Below are 14,760 nucleotides of genomic sequence, written 5' to 3' on the forward strand. Positions count from 1 at the left end.
TGCTGGACTGGGCCAAGTGTGGTGGTTCATGCCTGTAATCCCAGCACTTTGGGAGGCCAAGGCAAGTGGATCAATTGAGGCCAGGAGTTCGAGACCAGCCTGGCCAACAAGACGAAACCCCACCTCTACTAAAAATACAAAAATTAGCTGGACGTGGTGGTATGCAGCTATAATCCCAGTTAGAAGGCTGAGAGAGGAGAATCGCTTGAACCTGGGAGGCTGAGGTTGCAGTGAGCTGAGATCTTGCTCTTGCACTCCAGCAATGACTCTCTCAAAAAAAAAAAAAAAAAAAAAAAAAAAACCTGCTGGGCCAGGCATGGTGGCTTACTCCTGTAACCCCAGCACTTTGGGAGGCCAGGCGGATGGATCAGTTGAGGTCAGGAGTTCAAGACCAGTCTGGCCAACATGGTGAAAACCCATCTCTCCTAAAAATACAAAAATTAAGTGGGTGTGGTGGTGGGTGCCTACAGCTACTTGGGAGGCTGAGGCGGAGAACTGTTTGAACTCAGGAGGTAGAGATTGCAGTGAGCTGAGATGACACCACTGCACCCCAGCCGGGGGAAAGAGAAAGACTGTGTAAAAAAAAAAAAAAAAAAAAAGAACAAAAAACTGAAGATATGGAACGACTGTGACTCTCATACAATGCTGGTGGAAATGTAAAATGGCACAACCACGTTAGGAAACAGTTTAGCAGTTTCTTTTTTCTTTTCTTTTTTGAGACAGAGTCTCGCTCTGTCACCCAGGCTGGAGTGTGGTGGCGCGATCTTAGCTCACTGCAACCTCTGACTCCCTGGTTCAAGCTATTCTACTGCCTCAGCCTCCTGAGTAGCTGGGATTACAGGCACACAGCACCATGCCCAGCTAATTTTTGTATTTTTTTTTAGTAGAGACGGGGTTTCACCATGTTGGCCAGGATGGTCCCGATTTCCTGACCTTGTGATCTGTCTGCCTCGGCCTCCCAAAGTGCTGGGATTACAGGTGTGAGCCACTGCACCCTTTCTTAAAAAGTGAAATATACACTAAGCATGTGAACAGTCCAACTCCTAGGTATTTACCCAAAGAAATGAAAACATAGGTTCACACAAAGACACGTATATGAGTGTTTTTAGAAGTTATTCATAATTGCCAAAAATCGGAAGCTACACAAATGTCCATACATTGATGAATGGATAAACAAATTGATACATCCACACAACTGGAATACTACTGAGCAATAAAAAGGAGTGAACAGCTGTCCCTCGGTGTCTGCAGGGGACTGGCTCCAGGACCCCCTGCAGATACCAAAGTTCACGATGCTGAAGTCTTTTATATGAAATGACATAATACTTGATACAATAAATGACATAAGCCTTGGGTATACTTTAAATACCTAATATGGTGTAAATAGTATGTAAATAATTATACCATATTTTAAATTTTCTACTGTTTTTATTGTTGTATTATTATTTTATATATTTTTATTTTTTCCAAATATTCTCCATCTATGGTTAGTTGAATCCATGGATGAGGAACCTGCAGATATGGAGGGCCAGCTATACTGATAGGTGCAACAATATGGATGGTAGCATAATCTCAAAAAAAATTAGGCTAAGTGAGGCCGGGCGAGGTGGCTGACACCTGTAATCCTAGCACTGTGGGAGGCTGAGGTGGGCGGATCACTTGAGGTCAGGAGTTCGAAACCAGTCTGGCCAACATGAAGTAGAGTGAAACTTCATCTCTACTAAAAATACAAAAGTTTGCTGGGCATGGTGCCACATGCCTGTAATCCCAGCTACTTGGGAGGCTAAGGCAGGAGAATTGCTTGAACCTGGGAGACGGAGGTTGCAGTGAGCCAAGGTCATGCTGCTGCACTGCGTGACAGACTCCATCTCAAAAAAAAAAAAAAAAAAAAAAAAAAATATATATATATATATATATATATGGAAAGAAGCCAAACACAAGAGGCTACATGCTGCATGATTTCATTATAACACATTCTGAAAAAGGCAAAACTATAGGCACAGAAATCATATTAGTAGCTAACAGGGGCTGATGGTGGGAGGAGGGGATTGCCTACAAAGGGACACGAGGGGCCTTTTTGAGGTGACAGAAATGCTTTATGTTGGGAATGTGGTGGTGGTTATATAACTATACATTTGTCAAAACTCATCAAACTATACACTTATAAAGGATGAATGTTATATGAAAATTATATCTCAATAAATCTGACTTAAGAAAATAATAAAGCAAACCTAAAATACCAAGTAAGCAAATTTAAATCTAAGAAAAAAATAACTTACAGTTTTTCCAGTTCAGCAGTCATCGTGAGAATGTTCTTAAGTGTTGTAAGTGGGACTTGTATTGTTCCCATGTCTCTGAAGAAGAAAGCCGAAACATTCATGATACGAACCCCAATACAAAATTCTGTACTTAAAAAGATATTTCAAGAACAACATGTGACTACTTCAATTTTGGCTTCTCTACAAAACAAGCCAGTTCAACAGTTTATTTGCCGTAAAATTCCAGAGAGCTCTTATTAAAGAAATTTAAGTGGATCTGCATCACCAAATTGATGATATTTAAGAGAACTTACACTGTTTTTTTTTTTTTTTACCATTATCTTCTCATTTCATACTGCATTCACCCATCTTGATTATTTACTCTTTTCTTCCTTTTTAGAATAATGAACACCTGTTCCTCTTTGCTTTTTTGCTTAAGTAATATTCCTCCATGTGTCTACATGTTCCAAATCTATATGGGTTCTTCAACACTGTTCTCTTCTCCTGCTGGCTGTCTTGACCATTATACATCCTTTCTTAATCCTTTTATTTGCCAATAACTTTTTTCAATAACTCAGTTAAAATTTAAACTATGACTTTTAAGCCTAAATGCAAAATACTTAATCTTTGATGACAAATTTAAAGAGCATAAATCATCTCATGACTCATGAGAGTACTAAAGTACTTACAGATATTTTAATGCCGGCAGTTCAAAGAGATACGGATCTTCAACAGCTGTCAGAGGATTGCGATTGAGAATTCTGAAAAATGAAATGAAATTAAAATTACCTGCATTTTCAATGTGTGAAACTGCATAAAAAGTTTATATTTATTTTTTGGTATGGAACTTTTAGGTAAAAAGAAAATCATTTTCTGTTTTTACCTAATAAATCACCATTAGACTCCACAAAGCACTATTCCTTTGGGAACTACCTAGGTCTCTAGAAGATAAAGTAGAGGAGAGAAAGAGGGGAAGAAATGGAAAAAAAAAAGTGGATTGCAAAGAAAAAATATGCCACAGAACTTTTCAGGTAAAAAACCCAGAAGTGACTATGTTGGTAGGAAGTCCTGACTCTGCAGGAAATACTATTTCTAGTGTCCTCCATAATTCAAGTTGCTAATTTTTTTTTTTTTTTGAGATGGAGTATTGCTTTGTCGCCCAGGCTGGAGAGCAATGGCTCCATCTCGGCTCACTGCAACCTCCACCTCCCAAGTTCAAGCGATTCTCCTGCCTCAGCCTCCTGAGTAGCTGGGATTACAGGTGCCCGCCACCACGCCCAGCTAATTTTTGTATTTTTAGTAGAGATGGGGTTTTGTCATGTTGGACAGGCTGATCTCAAACTCCTAACCTCAGGTGATCCAGCCCCCTCGGCCTACCAAAGTGTTAGGATTACAGGCGTGAGCCACTGCGCCTGACCGCTTGCCTTTTTATCTTCATAAAGTTTTTAAAATTTATGGTTTAATTTGCACAGTTAAGGGAAAAAAATAGGGCCAATTCTTTTGCTTTATAGCCAAAGAAAAAGGGATAAACTAAGAGGAGGAACTGGCCAAAACCATACTCCCATCACATACTCCCACTTGTCTTCTTGTATGACGTCACAGCCTTTGTTACATTGCATGTAATCATCTGTCTACTTGTCAGTGTCCTGGACTATCAGCTCCTTGTGGGCAGAGACTGCATCTTATTGTCATTGTCATCCCTGTGCCTGGCATGATGTCTGAAATTTACTACGGATTTAATAAATGTTTATTGAATAAATAAATGACATTTTGTTTATATGTCAATAAAATGAATAAATTCATGTTGATGTGAATTTTTATTCCAAAATGCTGGAATCTATTTTCTTTTTAATTCTTTAAAGTGAATGAGAAAAAGAAAAGAAACAGGCAGAAATAAAAGAAAATCACCCTTTAGATTAACCCAAGAATTATCACTGTACTTTTGCAGAAATTATGAAAATAATCATTACAGTGAGTATCTATTGGGCTGCTGGGTATTTGTGATCAGCATTTCACATTTAATCCTCACAATAACCTTATGTGGTAGATATTATTCTTGCCCTATTTTATAAATGAAGAAACTGAGGCATAGAGAGGTTACATAACTTGTCCTAGGTCACCAAGCTATTAAGAAGCAAAACTATAATCTGAACTCATGTGCTTAATCTGTATGAAGAAAAAGGGTTTACTTTAACCTTATGGTTTTTTGAATTTTTCTTTTCTTTCTTTCTCTTTCTTCATTTCCCTCTCTCCCTCCTTCTTTCCCTTCCCTCCCCTCCCTACCTCCCTTCCTCCCTTCCTTTCTTCCTTCTTTTAAGTTAAAGTTTCCACTTATTGGCTGGGCCTGGTGGCTCAGGCCTATAATCCCAGCACTTTGGGAAGCTCAGGCGGGCAGATCATCTGAGGTCAGGAGTTCCAGACCAGCCTGACCAACGTGGTAAAACCCCATCTCCGTCGGAGTCTTGCTGTGTCACCCAGGCTTGAGTGCAATGGCATGACCTTGGCTCACTGCAACTTCTGCCTCCTGGGTTCAAGTGATTCTCCTGCCTTAGCCTCCTGAGTAGCTAGGATTACATGTGCCCACCACCATGCCCAGCTAATTTTTGTATTTTTAGTAGAGATAGGGTTTCACCACGTTGATCAGCCTGGTCTTAAACTCCTGACATCAGGTGATCCACCCACCTCAGCCTTCAGAAGTGCTGGAATTACAGGCATGAGCCACCACTCCTGGCTGCCAGATTCTTATGAAGGACTCCCAGTGTTATAAAGTGCTTAGTAAAGGTGGTGAGTTTAAGACATTTGTATTGATGCTCCCTAAACCTCTTGGTGGAGGGACCTAATGAGCCTGTTCTCTGGTGTGAGGGCAAAAGAAAAACAGACCCTCAGTGTCCTTTCCCTAAGTTAAGCATCAGCAAATTAATGAGGACAGAGCGGAGCATCTGCAGAAACTGCTGCTCTACTCCAGACACGTCCCGAACGCCTCCCTCTACCTCTAAATGAACTGTGTCAAACTAGATTTCTGAACCACAAGAGAGGTGGAAAGTCTTTTTTCTAAAGTCAGATGTTGAGGAGAATCTTCACCTTGAGTCTAAAGTCCCCTTCAGGTGATTGAATATACCCACTCTGGGTATGTTCTATAGAGAAATCGTAGAATTTTTGCACTTATGGTAGAAGAGTAGTCAGGAAAGTATATGGAATTAAAACAGGGCAATGTATTTATTTTCTTTACAATTTTTTTTTTTTTCACAATAGCTTAACATAAACACCATTTTGGCCAGGCATGGTGGCTCACACCTATAACCCCAGCACTTTGGGAGACTGAGGTGGGTGGATCACCTGAGGTCACAGGAGTTCGAGACCAGCCTGGAGGGGAGGTTGGAGTGCAGTGGCTCAATCTCAGCTCTCTGCAACTTCCACCTCACGGGTTCAAGCCCTTCTTGTGCCTCAGCCTCCCGATAGCTGGGATCACAGGCGCCTGCCACCATGACCTGATAATTTTTGTATCTTTTTTTTTTTTTTGAGATGGAGTCTCGCTCTGTCGCCTGGGCTGGAGTGCAGTGCCGGATCTCAGCTCACTGCAAGCTCCGCCTCCCGGGTTTACGCCATTCTCCTGCCTTAGCCTCCTGAGTAGCTGGGACTACAGGCACCAGCCACCTCGCCCGGCTAGCTTTTTTTTTGTATTTTTTAGTAGAGACGGGGTTTCACCGTGTTAGCCGGGATGGTCTCGAACTCCTGACCTCGTGATCCGCCCGTCTCGGCCTCCCAAAGTGCTGGGATTACAGGCTTGAGCCACCGCGCCCGTAATTTTTGTATCTTTAGTAGAGACGGGGTTTCGCCATGTTGGCCAGGCTGGTCTCAAACTCCTGACCTCAAGTGATCCTCCCACCTCGGCCTCCCAAGGTGCTGGGATTACAGGCATGAGCCACTACACCTGGCCCTACACTTTGGATTTAACTTTGATTCCTGCTCATATGCAGAGTTTCTAACTGCTTAAATGTCTGCAACATTTAGCTGCAAGGAAGGAAGCTTCACACAAAGCCCTCCAGGGAGCAAAAAACTACACCACCACTCCCAGCTAATTTTGTATTTTTAGTAGGGACAGGGTTTCACTCTGCTGGCCAGGCTGATGTTGAACTCCTGACCTCAGGTGATCCGCCCGCCTCAGCTCCCAAAATTCTGGGATTACAGGCCTGAGCCACCCTGCCCAGCAACAAGACTAATTTGAGGGTCACTTGTTTGATGCCTTTTCTTGCCCATGCCATAGGTCAGAACTAGGACAAGCAGAGCAGGTCATATATAAGCTATGTAAGTCTCTTGGCCTATTTGTACCTCAGTTTCCCCATTTGAGAAAAAAGAATGGGTCTTAAGACATACTTTTAAGAGTTCATAATGGGCTTATTCCCAGCTAACCAATAATTGTATGAGTTTTTATATATAAATAGTTGTTTACATGTATTCATCTTCTATTTCACTTACAACTTGTGTAAAAACTGCATTCCGTGCCAGGCCTGAAATGTTCCAAAGCTTAGTTCTGTGAGTAAACTGCAACCAAGATTTCTACAAAAAAAGACATAAAGCAAAGGAAAAAAAAAAATTTCAGAACATTTATCCTTTGCCATGAGTCTAATTTATATAGGATGGAACATAACCTCAATCCTTTATGCACTAAAGAAATCTCACTGTGGAAGATACTGGCTTATGATTTATAATTTAACATTGCACATGTGGTACATTAGATACAAAACAGTGAGTGCTCAGTAAATACCTATGTTAAGTGATCTTTATTTCTCTAGAACAGGATTTCACAACTTCAGTGTCATCGACATTTTGGACTCTATAACGATTTGCCGTGGGGGTTTGTCTTGTACCTTGGAGGATGTTGAGCAGCATCTCTGGCCTCTGCGCACCAGATGCCAGGAGCACACCCACAGTTTTGTCAACCAAAACTGTCTCTGGACATTACCAAATGTCACCTGAGTACAAAATCACACCAGTTGAGAACCACTGCTCTCTGATGATTCACTATGATCTGTGTAATAATTCTCACACTAATCTTTGCTAGAGACAAAAACGGTTTTCTTTTTGTTTTTGTTTTTTTTTTTTTTTTTGAGACAGAGTCTGGCTCTGTCGCCAGGGCTGGAGTGCAGTGGCCGGATCTCAGCTCACTGCAAGCTCCGCCTCCCAGGTTTACACCATTCTCCTGCCTCAGCCTCCCGTGTAGCTGGGACTACAGGCGCCTGTCACCTCGCCCGGCTAGTTTTTTGTATTTTTTTAGTAGAGACGGGGTTTCACCGTGTTAGCCAGGATGGTCTTGATCTCCTGACCTCGTGATCCGCCCGTCTCGGCCTCCCAAAGTGCTGGGATTACAGGCTTGAGCCACCGCGCCCTGCCAAAAACGGTTTTCTATATAATTTTAGTACCTTTCTACTGGTCATGCGATTGCAGACATGAGCCACCTCACCTGGCCAAATATTCAGTTTAATAATTTTGAAGCAGATACCCATGTAACAGCATTACAAAAGATCATTGCTAGCATTCCAGAAGCCCTAGTGTGCCCCTTTCCAATCATATCCCTCTCTCTAACCCTAGTAGGTAACCACTATCCTAACGTTTGTAATAATTTTCTTGCTTTTAAAATGTAGTTCTGTCCTGGTGTGGTGGCTCATGCCTGTAATCCCAGCACTCTGGAAAGCCAAGGCGTGTGAATCACCTGAGGTCATGAGTTCGAGGCCAGCCTGGACAACATAGTGAAATGCTGTCTCTACTAAAAATATAAAAATTAGCTGGGCATGGTGGTGGGCACCTGCAATTCTAGCTATCTGGGAGACTGAGGCAGGAGAATCCCTTGAACCTGGGAGGTGGAGCTTGTAGTGAGCCAAGATTACACCATTGCACTCCAACCTGGGTGACAAGAACAAAATTCTCTCCCAAAAAATAAATTAATTCTCCTTTTTCAACTTCACAAGTAGATGGGATTATAGGCACCCACCACCACGCCTGACTAATTTTTGTATTTTCAGTAGAGGCGGGGTTTTACCATATTGGACAGGCTGGTCTCAAACTCCTGACCTCAGGTGATCCACCTGCCTTGGCCTCCCAAGGTGCTGGGATTACAGTCGTGAGCCACTGCACCTACCAAGTGTTTTATTTTTAATTTAGAACTCATGTATGACTTGTCTATATAAGTTGAACTAATGATGTGACACATAAACTGTTGTGGAAAACGTTACTTCAAATGTAAGCATGTTTTCCTATCCATCCCATCTCTTGGACAGACATTCCAGTTAATTATTTTGAATGTAAGTATTTTATCCAAAAGCACCTATATGCCTAAACAAACTCCTACAAATCAACACAAAAATGGTAAATAATTCAACAGAAAAATGGGCAAAAGCTTATCATTATCAATAAATAAGCAGAAAGAAACCCTGTGCCAGGTAGCACCAAAGCTTTGCCCTCTGTTGAAACATCCTAGGCTTTTTCTTTCCACTTTTATTACAACCGATCTGATCTGGCCCGTTCACATTTTACTCCTACGTTTTGCGAGACCTTTCTATTTTGTCTCCCTGAAATAAGCTTTTCCTGTTGGGCACTCTACATATGGATTCTAAAATAAACCTTTGCATGTCCACACTTGAACATAAAGCAAAAAACAAAATGAAATAAAATAATCCTCTTGTTTTAATCATTCATCTCTCTTGCTTGGAAACTTTCAATGGCTTTCCATACCTCACCGTGTAACTTCCAAACTCCTATAGCTGATAGTCAAGGTTTTACATAATCATATCTTCACTGCTCCCTCACCTAATTCTTTGCAGCCAGATTGGTCTACTAAATTCCAACCATAGCTGTAGCCATGCCTTTGCCTAGATTGTACTCCCATTTTTTTTTTCTATTTAACAAATTATAGCTACTCTTTAAGACTCAAGTAAAGTTTTAGCTTATCCATGTAGCTTTCCCTGATCTCCACACCTCAAGAATCACTGATTCTGATAAATTATAGCACTGATGGTCTGCGTTATCTTTTAGTAATTAATTATATATACCTCCATTTTTATGCCTATTCTCTTTCTTCCCTCCTATCATTTTCATGTTCTGGAGACAGTAGCGTACTTGGCCCTGGGTTTGACACAAAACGAGTGCTGCACATAGAAAGCCAGGGACAAAGATGAGTTGTGGACATAACTAAAGGACTGAGTAATCATGTTAACAGCCAACACTCCTACATATGCTAGGCACTGATGAAGTGTTTCATATATTCACTCACCTAAATTTCACAGCAATCCTATGAAATGGGAACTAGCCTAACCCCCAGTTGAAAGGTGAGGAAATTGAGTCACAGAGCGGAATAACTTGCTCTGGGTCACCAAGCTAATAAACAGCCCTGGGTTCAAACCCAGGCAGCCTGGCTCCGGAATCAACTCTTAACCACTTAGAGCCTCATCACTGAGATCGGGACAGGGACAGGCTGCTGTAAAGAGGGCGAAGCGAATATGGGAGGAGAGCAGTGGTTAAGCAATGATGTGATGGGGCTAAATAAAAATGGATGAGAAAATGAGTAAAAGACTGGAGTAAAAGTAAAAGACTGGAGAAGGGGCCTAACAGTAAAGGAGAATAAGGAGAAGAGAGAGTTGACAAGCAAAAGCGAAAGCAGGAAGTCAGTTGTCCTTATGGCTTGGGGAGATAAAGAAGGCCCAGGAAGGCCTCCAGGAAAAGGCTGCCATGTCAGGCAGGACACAGAGGACAACTGAGGAAAGGTGATTCTTACAAGATGGTGAAGGTGCCATTGTAGGTGTTGGGCTCTGGCACAGGCACTTGTTGGAGCCTCTGCTTTGGGCTGAGATTAATACATGACAGCGTCTCATCTCCGCAGGTACAGAGCTCACATATGTTGGTGCTTGCAGAGGCCTTCTGTTCCTCTCACGCAGTTAAAGCCTTATTTTGGGTGTAACTTTCAGACTGCACCAATGAATCCTGGGTAGGTTCTAGTTCAGTAGGTGGACCTGTGACTTCAGTCAGGCTTCGATGCAGAGTCTGAACCTGGTCTGGACGAGGAGCTGTAGTCTTCTCCAGGGCTGTGGAATGTCCAGTCTCTGTAGAGGGTTCTGGAGTGACGGCAAGCCCCAGGTCTGGAGGCTGAGTTGACGTCTCCTCCGTGGTCGGAGACTATTTAAGCTCTGTAGGAAGTTCTGTAGTTATGGTAAGCTCCAGGGCCAGAGGTTGAACTGTGACTTGAGTCAGGTTTGAATGCTGAGCCTGACCCTTGTCGGAAGGCGGAAGTGTCACCTCAGGGTGTTCTGGAGGAGGAGCTGTAGTCAGGGCTGTAGAAGGTTCAACCTCTGTTGTGGATTCTGGAGTGATGTAAGCCCCAGGTCCAAAGGTTGAACTGTGGTTTGAGTCAGGTGTGAATGCTGAGTCTGAACCTGGTCTGGATGTGGAAGTGTCACCTTACGGTGCTTTGGAGGAACTAGAGTCTGCTTCAGGGGTGTAGAATGTTCAGCCTCCGTAGTGGGTTCTGGAGTGATGGTAAGTCCCAGGTCCAAAGGTTGAACTGTGACACTGGGCAATGTTGAATGCTGAGCTTGATCGTGGCCTGGTGTTGGGACTGTCACCTCATCATGAGCTGGAGGTTGAGCTGCAACCTCCTTAGGTGGCTCTGGAAGCCGAGCTGGGACCATCTGCTGGCTTGAAGTTTCTACCTCCTTAGGGGGGCTCTGGAGCCTGAACTGTGGCCTCCTGCTGGGTTGGAGAAGGTTCTGCCTCCTCAGGGGGCTCTGGAATCTGAGGTGGAACCTCGTGCTGAGTTAGAGATGGTTCCACCTCCTGAGGGAACTCTGGAGGCAAAGATGGGGCCATCTGCTGGGTCAGAGAGGGTTCTATCACCATAGGGGGGTCTGAAGATGGAGCAGGGACTGCCTGCTGACCTGGAGAGGATTCTACCTCTTTAGGTGGCTCTAAAAACCGAGTTGGGGCCTGCTGTAGGACTGGAGATGGTTCCACCTTCTCAGGTGACTCTGATGGCTGAGCTGGCATCCCCTGCTGCAGTGGAGGAGTATCCTCTTCAGTGGACTTTTGAGGATGACCTGAGGCTTCCTGCTGGGTTGCAGATGGTTCCACCTCCTTGGGGGCTCTGGTGGCTCAGCTGGGAACTGTTGCTGGACTGGAGAAGGTTCTGCCTCCCCTGGGGGGATCTGGAATCTTAGCTGTGGCGTCTTGCTGGACTGGAGATTCAATCTTTTCAGGAGAATGCAGAGGTGGGAAAGGGAGATCAGGCTGGGCTAGAGAAAAGTCAGCCTGCTCAGTGGGAATAGGAGGGTTGTCCTGCTGGGCTGGAGAACAGTCAATCTCCCCAGAAGACTCAGAAGGCTGAGCTGGCTGCTCCTGCTCACTGGGGAAAAGTTCAGGCGCTATAGGAGGACCTGGAGGCTCAGTTGGGGCCTCCTCTTGGATTGCAAAAGGTTCCATCTCTTCTGGAGGCTGAGCTGGGCTCTCCTGCTGGGTCTGAGAAGATTCAACCTCCCTAGAAGACTGAGAAGGCTGAGCTGGCTGCTCCTGCTCACCGGGGGAAAGTTCAGCTCCACAGGAAGAACGGGAGGCACAGTTGGGAACCCCTGTTGGGTTGCAGAAGGTTCCACCTCCTCTGAAGGCGGAATTGGGGCCTAAGATTCTGTCTCGTTGGTAGGCTCTGAAGTTACGGTAACCTCCACATCTGCAGGTTTAACTGTAATGTTGGGCAAGTTATAATGAGCTTGATCCTCACCTGCAGGTTGAACTGCCACCTCATGATTCGGTGGAGTTTGAGCTAGACTCTTCATAGAGGACTCTGGAGGCAGCCCTGGAGGCTCATCTGAGTTCACCGGAGTTCTGGAGGCAGGCTGCTGGGATACAGTAGATCCATACTTGAATATTCATCCTGCAAAGTTTGTTTCTGACTCTGAGGTTTGGATAATTGGTTAGCAAGGCCCCAGTGCTGAGCTCGATCTTTCTTCAGGTTCTTGGGCAAAACAATAAATTTGGTTGGTTTTTGAAACCTTACTGTCTAGCGGAACAAGTATTTCATCTGCCTGATGACCTGCAGCCCCATCCAGATCTGCAGTTGGAACCTTACTTTTCAGGTGAGGAGGCTGAACTAGGGTCTAGTTCTGATCCCCATCCAGCACTGGAACCACCTCTGGGAGCCTTTCTTGCGGAGTCAGCTTGTCATTTAGATCCTGGTGTGCAGCTGAGAACTGCTCTGGTCCCGGGGGCAGCTTTCCAGCTGAATCCGTGTCCAGGAATGGAACCAAATTTTTCAGTCCATTCCTGGGGCAGGGCTCACATCTGGGAGGAAGCAGAGCACCCCAGGTAATCAAAGCCCTCCGTGTCTGCCAGGGGAGTAAGCGCATGGGGAGATTCCCATGCGAGATCAGATGAGCAGGAAGACCAGGGCTCAGTCGGCCCCAGGGGTTAGAGGTTAGCTGGAGCGGGTCCTTGACCCACTCCAGAGGCTGAGCTTCCTGGACTAAAAATAGTTGCCACGTGAGGAGGGGCCGTGGGCCCCAGAGATGCAGCCGCGACATGACACGCGCTGGCGCCCGCACTGAGCGTGAGCCATTCTGGCAGCCCGGAGAGGCTCGTGCCCCTGATAAGAGTAAGCCCAGCCCAGTCTTTGTGACATCTTTATGCCACCTTTATTAGGCTCGGGTCCAGATCTGCTCCATGTCACCGTGGCAATCTTATGTCATAGTCCCGCCCAAGCCCTCCTTCCCCCCTACCCTCTATGGAACACCCCTCCTCTCCCCTCCCCTTAGCGAGGAAGGATTTGGACCGCAGACCCGGGTGGTCCCAGGACTCCAGCGGCCTGTTGTGGTGAGGTCACCACAACAACAAGGAAGTCACCGTGGGACCCTGCCTCAGGATATTCAGAAGAGCTAGTCCAGTGCTGGCAGCCTGAACTCTTCCTCCTCCAAGGTGAAATTCAAGAATACTCTTCCTTGCAAGGAGAACAACTGACTTGCAAAATGGGCGCCAGTTCGGGTAGCAGGCAGAACGCACATTATAGTCATTTGTTCCAAAATTTGCCATTTTCGCCAAAGTTTCGGTATCTTTTGTTGCGTGTTTGATAATGAATTCACCACCCTGTTAGGTAGGGGCTGCCAGGGGATAAGCGAGGACTCCACTTTTTCTGTAGGGGGGGGTGTTGGGGGTGGGCAGGTCAGTCTGGGAGAGAGGCTTTCATCCGAGTGAAGAGGCCTTTGCACTACCCTGGGAGGAGGCTGGACTGTCATCCTGCTTTGACTTAACACAGCCATTACCCTAGAAATTACAGCGCCACCCTTCAGAGATCAGCCCTGTGTGCACACATGGAGAAGAGGCTTAGGCTGTTAAAGTCAGCATGTTAAATAATTTCTTGAAAGGCGACTATAATTAGAACCCAGCTGACTTCCCCCACAGCCATTCTTACCTGCTTTATTACTGCCTGGCACAATTACCAGCATGGAAACTCGAAGAAGGTGCTTCATCTTATTCCATGCCTAGCATAGGCATAGGGTGCACAGTGATGGTTTTAAAATTGAAAGGGGGCCAGGCACAGTGGCACACACCTGTAATCCCAGAACTTTGGGAAGTCGAGGTGGGCGGATCACTGAGGTCAGAAGTTCGAGGCCAGCCTGACCAATATAGTGAAACTCTGTCTCTACTAAAAATACAAATTTAGCCAGGCGTGGTGATGCATGCCTGTAATCCCAGATACTGGGGAGGCTGAAGCAGGAGAATCGCTTGAACCCGGGAGGCAGAGGTTGCAGTGAGCCGAGATGGTGCCATTGCACTCCGGCCTGGGCAACAAGAGTGAAACTCCGCCTCAAAAAAATTAAAAATAAATAAAATAGAAGGGATTCCAAGATTCACCTCATTTAGGGATGGATCTATTGTTATAATCAGATTTCTGAAATCAGTGCTGACTTCTCACATTTCACGGGAAGCTAGATTTCTTAAAGCGTGACGTCTTCTTGGTGGGTTTTATTTAAATTGAATTAAAATAATTATTTTACAGGTAAAAACTTCAAAACACTTTGCAACTTTGGGGTGGAAGTTAAATAAAACACTCTAGCCCCAAATTAAATTCTCACTGAAATGAGACTTTTGCTCCTTTGTTAAAAATAAACATTCTATATATAATAAATAATGACTGTTTAGAGATTAATTTAGAAACTTAATCCCTATTTAAGAGCTTTCATATACAGTCATGCGTTGCTTGCCATGTGAGGAGGAATTTGAGAAATGTGTCATTAGGTGATTTCACCATTGTGCTAACATCACAGCATATTAGGTGTATAGCCTACAGCACACCTAGGCTATATAGTATGACCTATGACTCTTAGGTGACAAACCTGTACTGTATGTTACTGTACTGAATACTAAAGGCAATTGTAACACAATGGCAGGTATTTGTGTATGTAAACATGGAAAAGGTATAGTTAAAATACTGTATAAAAGATATAAATGGGACCTGGGTGCAGTGGCT

At 44.6% G+C, this 14,760-nt stretch overlaps 1 pseudogene; it reads right to left on the reverse strand.

Annotated features, from left to right (window-relative positions):
- Positions 1-10,022: 10,022 nt before the first annotated feature.
- Positions 10,023-12,817, reverse strand: LOC111542558 (annotated as a pseudogene).
- Between the last annotated feature and the right edge of the window lie 1,943 nt (positions 12,818-14,760).

This window comes from Piliocolobus tephrosceles, chromosome 16, assembly GCF_002776525.5.
Source record: "Piliocolobus tephrosceles isolate RC106 chromosome 16, ASM277652v3, whole genome shotgun sequence".
NCBI classification, from domain to species: Eukaryota; Metazoa; Chordata; class Mammalia; order Primates; family Cercopithecidae; genus Piliocolobus; species Piliocolobus tephrosceles.